An 8,767-nucleotide genomic window follows, 5' to 3' on the forward strand; every position below is an offset into this window, starting at 1 on the left:
AATAGCAACGATGCATACATGTCGGTTCCCTTTCTGTCACTAGGATCAAGCACCATAAGATCGAATCCATCACAAAGCACCTCTTCCCATTGCAAGATAAATATATCAAGTTGGCCAAAAAAAACCCAAATATCGGAGAAGAAATATGAGGCTATAAGCAATCATGCATACAAGAGATCAAATATGACTCAAATAACTTTCATGAATAAAAAGATAGATTTGATCAGAAACTCAAAGTTCATCGGATCCCAACAAACACACCGCAAAAAGAGTTACATCATATGGATCTCCAAGAGACCATTGTATTGAGAATCAAAAGAGAGAGAGCAAGCCATCTAGCTACTAACTACGGACCCGTAGGTCTACAAACAACTACTCACGCATCATCGAAGAGGCACCAATGGACATGATGCACCCCTCCAAGATGGTGCCTAGATTGGATCTGGTGGTTCTGGAACTTGCGGCGGCTGGAATTGATTTTCGTCGACTCCCCTAGGGTTTCTAGAATACTGGGGTATTTATGGAGCAAAGAGGCGGTTCGGGGGGCACCCGAGGTGGGCACAACCCACCTGGGCGCGCCTGGGCCCCCAGGCGTGCCCTGGTGGGTTGTGCTCCCCTCGGAGCACCCCCCCAGGTGCTTTTCCGGCCCACTGGATGCCTTCTGGTCCAAAAAAATACACAAAAAGTTTCGCTGCGTTTGGAAGTTTCGCCGCGTTTGGACTCCGTTTGATATTGATTTCCTGCGATGTAAAAATCATGCAGAAAACAACAACTGGTACTTGGCACTATGTCAATAGGTTAGTACCCAAAAATGATATAAAATGACTATAAAATGATTATGAAACATCTAAGAATGATAATATAACAACATGGAACAATAAAAAATTATAGATACGTTGGAGACGTATCAGACCCTCATCAGTGATGCGTCGACACTTTACGGTCAGTGATGAGGGGTTAGTAGTATATCAATCTATAGTTGTGGTGCGATCCTACCACACAATGTCGTTTCCTTTAGACAATTGTGCACAACCAGTTTTCATCCAACTTGATTGTGGCTTTGTAAGGTAGGTTATTATCGCATCAATTGATGTGATTTCAACCCATAAATGTGTGTTTTCCATTCAATGCTCCAAATATCCTTTTTCGTTAGGATCCTAGTGAAATCATGCAAAAAGGATGCATGAATGCAGTAAGATTCTAAAAATCATATAACTACGATGCAAAACATAAGGTAAAAATTAACGCCAAAATGGACCCATCAATTGTTCGGAAATAAATAACTACATTCTAAAACATTCTCTGAGGGTTCAAGTCAAACCTATAGATTCTTCTTTCTGGAAAGGTATCATAGTCATGAAAGCACTACTAGAAAAAGGGCTATAGATGGGATTGACACTAATGGCGCACCAGACAGGCGGTGCGCCATTAGTATATACTAATGGCGCACCACCTTCTGCTACGCCATTAGTGTTGAAACTACTAATGGCGCACCTAGCCCAAGGTGCGCCATTAGTATCAAATTTTTTTTTTGAATTAGTGCGCCTGTCCAAACATACTAATGGCGCATCCAGACGAAGTGCGCCATTACTAGTTGTAACTAGTAATGGCGCACCTGTCGGAAAGTGTGCCACTAATGTTGTTTTTTTATTATATTTTTTATTCCTTTTTTTTGCAAAACTACTAATGGCGCACTTCTCCACCGTGCGCCATTACTAGTTTAAACTAGTAATGGCGCACTCTGGAGCAGTGCGCCATTAGTATGTTTTTTTTGCAAAACTACTAATGGCGCACCACCAGAAGGTGCGCCATTAGTAACCTGGATTACTAATGGCGCATTTGTGGTTTGTGCGCCATTAGTAAGTGGGCAGCAACAAGATATTTTGGAAAGCCTCTCCTACCCACACTCACTTACCCCCCACTTCATTCTCTCCACCGCCTCCTCCTTGTCTCGGGTGCCTCCTCTTTTTCACCTCATTTCCACCATAGATTCATTCAAATTAAGTGGTTAAATTACCTTGTTTTGATAGGTAAGTAAGGGGGAAGCTATATTTATGTTGTTCTCCCTACAACAATGTGCACATGCACTTTTTATGGCCTAGCTAGATCTATGTATGTTCGTGGTGTTGCATATGTTTGTGGTGTTGCATATGTGTTTGTGTTTGGAGGTGTACCGGTATTTGAAATGCGATAGTTGCCAATATTTTGCCGGAATGTTGATTCATTTCCGTTTCGGCGAGAATTTTGGCATTAAGCATTCTTTTTGGTCCTATTTTTAGGGAAAGTCATGCCAAAAAATTTCTTGGTTCTAAAATATCGTTTTGCTCTACCCCGCAGGCGACCATGGTCCGCACGATGACTGAAGGCATCGTGAATAGGTTTTTGAGGTCCGCAAAGGCCGAGATGCTTCAAAAGAACGAGGCGAAGATAAGATGTCCGTGTCAAAGATGCAAGCTGAAGAGCCTTATTGCGGACCCGGATTCCGGGCAGGTGCGGGACCACCTGCTCTTGCGTGGTTTCATGGATGGCTATCGGTGGCAAGGTGATGAAGATGACTACGAAGTCGTCCATGGGGGCCGGGCAAGAAATGAGGAAGGGCAGCAAGACAACCACCGCGGCTCGGGCGGGCGAGAAGACGAAGAATCCCCAGGAGATGATCATGACGATGATGCTGTACACAGTCATCATGTAGAAGATGCAGGACATGATGATGAGGAAGATGCCGGAGCAGACGACGGGCATGATCATGAAGATGATGATGCCGGCGGAGCAGACGACGCTGGACCATCGATGGGCTGGGTGCAGGACCCTCATATTCAAGAGCTGCTTCTCAAGCAGACGGATAACGCAAGAGCTGCCGCCCGAGAGAAAGCCAAGATGGATCAACTTGAGTTAGACGCGGTTACTCCATTGTATGAAGGATGCAGGCCCGAGGATACCCGCCTGAAAGTAACGCTCATGGCTCTGGAGATGAAGGTAAAACACAAAATGACCGACGCATGCTTCGACGAGAACATGTCATTCTGGCACGAACGTCTTCCCAAGGGGAACAAGTGCCCGACCAGTTTGGAGGAGGCTGAAGAAAATCGTGTGTCCTCTCGATTTACCGCACGTGAAATACCATGTGTGCATGAACAATTGCATCATTTATCGGGACGAGCACGCGGAGTCTACCATATGTCCGGTGTGCGGCGTCACTCGATACGAGAAGAGGAAGAAAGCTCCTCGAAAAGTGGTGTGGTACTTTCCGATCACTCCTCGTCTGCAGCGGTATTTCGCGGACCCTAAGGTAGCAAAGCTCCTGCGTTGGCACGCGGATAGGGAGGAGAAGAAGCGAGAAGATGACGCAAATGATCCGGAGATAGATACAAAAGACAAGATGCTGAGTCACCCTAAGGATGTGAGCCAGTGGCAAGCGTTGAACTTCGAATACCCAGAATTTGGGAACGATCCAAGGAACATTGTGCTGGGCGCGAGCACCGATGGAGTCAATCCGTTTGGCAGCCAGAGAAGCACACATAGCACCTGGCCTGTGTTTGTGTGGATGTACAAGCTTCCCCCCTGGTTGTGCATGAAGAGGAAGTACATTCACATGAGTATGCTAATTGAAGGGCCGAAACAACCAGGGAACGACAGCAATCTATATCTGGGGCTGCTGAAAGAGGAGCTTGACACGCTGTGGAAAACGCCAGCCAATACGTGGGACGCCGCAGAGAAAGAATATTTCCCTATGAGAGCCGCACTGCTCACGACGGTGCACGACTATCTCGGTTACGGATATCTCGCGGGGCAGGTAGTCCACGGATTTTATGGATGCGTAAGGTGCATGGATGACACAACGTATCGCCAGCTAGATAGAGATCCCGAGTCTTCAAAAACCGCGTTCATGGGACATCGAAGGTGGCTTCGCAACGATGACCCGTGGAAGAAACGCAAGGATCTGTTCGATGGTGAAACCGAACCCCGAAAATGCCCGTGTGCGAGGAGCGGCGAGGAAATAGACAAGCTGTTGAAAAATTGGAAAGACTGCCCACTGCCGGGAAAGAAGCGAAAGGCGCCAAAGCCGCTGCTGAAGGTATGGAAAACGAGGTCTGTTTTCTGGGACTTGCCGTACTGGAAGATCCACCGTGTGCCTCACAGCCTTGATGTCATGCATATCACGAAGAACGTGTGCGAGAGTCTGCTTGGTACCCTGCTCAACATGCCAGAGGACCAAAGATGGGCCGAAAGCAAGGGCAGACTTGAAATCAATGGGCATCAGGCAGGAGCTTCACGCTAATGATGATGATGATGATGATGATGATGATGAGGCGAAGCAGGACACAGAAAGTCGTCGCAAAGGCAAAAAGGCCAAGAAGACCGGAAATGACTACCCTCCCGCGTGCTTCACTCTAAGTCAGGAGGAGATCGAGCAGTTTTTCACCTGCCTCCTAGGAGTAAAACTTCCTTACGGTTACGCGGGGAAGATAAGCAGATACCTAGACCCTGCGAAGCAGAAGTTCAGCGGGATGAAGTCTCACGACTGTCACGTGCTGATGACGCAGATACTTCCAGTTGCAATCCGTGGGATCATGGACGCGCACGTCCGTGAAACGCTATTTGGCCTATGCAACTTTTTCGACGTCATCTCTCGGAAGTCGATTGGCGTGAGGCAACTCAGAAGGCTACAGGAAGAGATCGTGGTGATACTATGCGAGCTTGAGATGTACTTCCCGCCCGCATTCTTCGACGTTATGGTGCATCTGCTGGTCCATATCGTGGAGGATATCATCCAACTCGGGCCGACGTTCCTGCACAGCATGATGCCATTCGAAAGGATGAATGGTGTCATCAAAGGATACGTTCGGAACATGTCACGTCCAGAGGGAAGTATAGCCAGGGGCTTTCTGACCGAAGAGTGCATCTCCTACTGCACGAATTATCTAGGCATCGAGAACCCCGTTGGTCTGCCCGTCAACAGGCACCTTGGCAGGCTCGCTGGATGGGGTCACCGTGAGGGTCGCCACAAAATGCATGTCGACTTCGAGGGTCGACTCGCCGACTTTGAAAGAGCAAACCTAGTCGCGCTACAACACATAGACGTGGTCGATCCTTGGGTGGTAGAGCACAAAACCTTTATTGAGAAGACGTACAATGACCGAGGCCAACAAAGGACGGACGGAGATATACTCAAAGAGCGCAACTCATGTTTCACGCGTTGGTTCAAGCAGAAGCTTCTGTCGTACCCTTTACATGAGGATTCTTCCGCGGAAGAACAACTCATATTCGCCTTGTCACAGGGCGCCGAGCACAACCTGATGACCTATGAGGCGTACGATATCAACGGCTACACATTCTACACCGAGGACAAGGACATGAAGAGCGATGGTTATCAGAACTCCGGGGTAACGATGGAATCCTACACCGGTAAGGACAAGGACAGATACTACGGAAGGATCGAGGAGATCTGGGAGCTGAGCTACGCTGGAGAGAAGGTGCCGATGTTCCGTGTCAGATGGGCCAAGAGCATCCTAAAAGAAGACCGATATTTCACCACCATGGTTATACCCGAAGCCAAATCCAAGACCGCGGGCGCAAACGTCACCGCGAAAAATGAGCCATGGGTACTGGCTTCCCAAGTGGACCAATGCTTCTTCATTACCGACCCGCCAAAGCCCAGTCGTGTTGTCGTGAGGAGAGGCAAAAGGAAGATCATCGGAATGGATGGAGTAGCCAATGAGCAAGACTTCGACATGTACGGCGACCCGCGGATCGAACATGACGACGATGATGAAGTAGCAGCATACACCACAAGAAGAAGCAGGACCACCCTACCTAAAGGACGTCCGTTCCACAAAAGAACTCCATTTGCGAAAAAGAAGGGCAAGAAGAATGTGAACAGATAGCTAGCTAAGATCGCGATTGTATTTAAATCGTAGCCTTCATTTCTCGATTGTATTTCATGGGCACTTTTTGAACTATCATGAATATTTTTAAATTTCATGGACACTCGATCTCGATCCCCCTCCATCTCGATCGCCATCCCACCTCGCCAGATCCGGTCCCCCTCGTTGCCGAGCACCCCCGGTCCACCGGCCGCCGCCGCCGACCCCCCGCACCCTCGATTCCCCTACTCAACCGCCGCCGCCGACCCCCCGCACACCCCTCCCCTACTCAACCGCCGCCGCCGACCCCCGCACACCCTCCCCTACTCAACCGCCGCCGCCGACCCCCCGCACACCCCTCCCCTACTCAACCGCCACCGCCGACCCCCCGCACCCCCCGCACCCTCCCCTACTCCACCGGCATTACTGTTTGATGATATTTTTTAAAAAAAATATTACTGTCTTATAAAAAAATATTACTATTATGATTTAAACAAGTTTGAACATATTTAAACACAAATAAGTATCAAACAGCATTTTAAATGAAAAGAAAAATTTGTGGAGCCTGGGAATCGAACCCAGGACCTCCTGATGTGAGAACTGGCTGCTGACCAGTCAAGCTAGTAGAGGGAGCTTGATGTGGATCAGGTCAGGTGGAATATAACCTGTTGGATCGAGCAGAAAAAAAATTACTAATGGCGCACCAGGGAGAGGTGCGCCATTAGTGTGGATGTACTTATGGCGCACCGAGGTGTGGTGCGCCATTAGTATTGTGCCGCCCCCATCCATAGTTCCTCCCCGGCGGCCCACCTAGCTATCCCCTCTCTCTCCCTCGCCCTCACCCTCGATCCCCTTCCCCGACGCCGCTGCCCCGCCGCCTCGACGCCGCCCCAACGCCGCTGCCCCGCCGCCTCGACGCCGCCCAACGCCGCTGCCCCGCCGCCCCGACGCCGCCGCCCCGTCGTCCTCATCTCCGCCCCGACGCCCCGACGCCGCCCTCTCCTCTCCCGACGCCGCCGCCCCGCCGCCTGTCTCTCCATCGCGCCCTCGGCCTGCCCGGCGCTCGGCGCCAGCCGCGCCACCGCCCGAGGCTGCGGCCCGCCCGGCTTTATCTCCAATCCTTTCTCCACCGCGCTGCCTTCCCAAATCTCACGCAGCCAGCATCCCTTCCTCCTGGTAATTACTCTTTCTTAGTCTGCTCTTCTTGCTGGTGGATCTTTCCTAGTTTGTGACTTGCAAATTATCTCTCTGATTCGGCCGGCAGATCTCTCAAGATTGGTCGTTTTGGAGATAGAACGCTGGTGTTGAGGCTGTGTTCACCGTCTTGGATTTCACCCCCCACAGCCTTCATCTTGGTCGCCGCCGTGGCGTCAGCAACACCAGGTATGCTCTCTTTCCTCTCTTGTTATTTACAGTGCCTCCTAAGATTTAGCTCAAGCACAGACATATACACCTAGCATCAGTTTGCAGTACACAACCAATTGATCCACACAAACATCTACACTAGTAAATGCAACATCGGCAACTCCGTGTTTGTATAAGTACTAAATCATCTCTCTGATTCTCCCGGCAGATCTCTCCAGATTGATTGTTTTGGAGGGAGAACACTGGTGTTGAGGCTGAGAGCTCCGAGGCACTCTCTTGGATTTCACCGCCACAACCTTCGTCTTGGTCTCTGCAGTGGCCTCGACACACCGGGTATGCTGCTCTGCTTCCTCCCTCGTTATTTACCTCTTCAGATTTAGCTCAAGCAAAGACGTTTACACCCATCATCATCGGTTTGCAGTACACAACCGCCCGGTCTTCACTCAGGCACTCAGCTCAGCCTAATTTGAGGTACCATTTTCCAATTCCCCAACCTCTGATTTAGGGTTAGCTTCAATTCATTGCTTCATTGATTTAAGGTATACCAGTACAACACCATGCCCTCTTTCTATTATGATATGCGCCACTGGTCGGCAGGCATGGTATTCCTTTATTGATTTTCAATTAGTTTATTTGAAAATTGGAATGGCATATAAGCGTCTTCCTTCATTTGTTTGTGTGCTCTACGGTGGGGGTGCCATTTTGCTTGGCAGCCTATTTGGAATCGCTAATGGATCCTCTGTATCTATGTAACTAAAATGGCCATTCGTTCTTACTTTTGCATGTTGGATATGAATACTCTGGCGTGTTGGGTATGAATTGCGAAACAACTATCTTCAGCACCATAAGATTATTAGACCATGGTGCTATTATTTTAAATTTAGGCCATGGGCCATGGGACAAAACAACGATGATGCCCCATGCTTTTCTAACCCGATGACTGCTTCTGGCCTCACCTGAGGTGACCGAGGATTAATCATCCATGTTAGTGCTATTAATTTTGACTTGCAACATCTAAGATAGATTCCGAGTGTCGGTGAAACTATTACAAGTTCATCTTCTAATTTTATTACCTCGTGAAACTATTACAAGTTCATCTTCTAATTTTATTATCTAGTTCATCTCTCCGAAATTGATGTTTTCAGTCTCATATATACAATGTAGTAACCCGTGAACTTGCCGAATGTCGGTGTTCCTTATAATCTCCATTTGCAAAACGTCATATATTTGAGGTTCCTATAATCTGTTCGGAAAACATGATAACATAATACTAGCTCTAGCCATTCGCTGCCAATTTGTTTCTTATGTTGTGCGATTGACTTGCTTCCACATTTGTGTTCTTGCTAGGGACTGTTTAAAATGCTGGGATCAGTTTTGGAGACTGACCGACAATTTAGTACTGCTGGTGCATTTCCTTTTAGTCTTAGATCATAAACTACTCTTTGCGAACATAAATAGATGATCTCAAATCACCATAGTACTATGGAAATGGTTTAATGCTACTTCTGGCGTTCTTACTTCAGCATCTGTATGCCCAT

At 48.5% G+C, this 8,767-nt stretch overlaps 1 long non-coding RNA gene across 1 annotated transcript; it reads left to right on the plus strand.

Annotated features, from left to right (window-relative positions):
* Positions 1–7,082: 7,082 nt before the first annotated feature.
* On the plus strand, positions 7,083–7,700 carry LOC123041250 (uncharacterized). Its single transcript, XR_006418437.1, has 3 exons — positions 7,083–7,247; positions 7,438–7,562; positions 7,651–7,700. It is a non-coding gene; the product is annotated as an uncharacterized lncRNA (long non-coding RNA).
* The last annotated feature ends 1,067 nt before the right edge of the window (positions 7,701–8,767 follow it).

This window comes from Triticum aestivum, chromosome 2B (assembly GCF_018294505.1).
Source record: "Triticum aestivum cultivar Chinese Spring chromosome 2B, IWGSC CS RefSeq v2.1, whole genome shotgun sequence".
Classification (NCBI taxonomy): Eukaryota; Viridiplantae; Streptophyta; class Magnoliopsida; order Poales; family Poaceae; genus Triticum; species Triticum aestivum.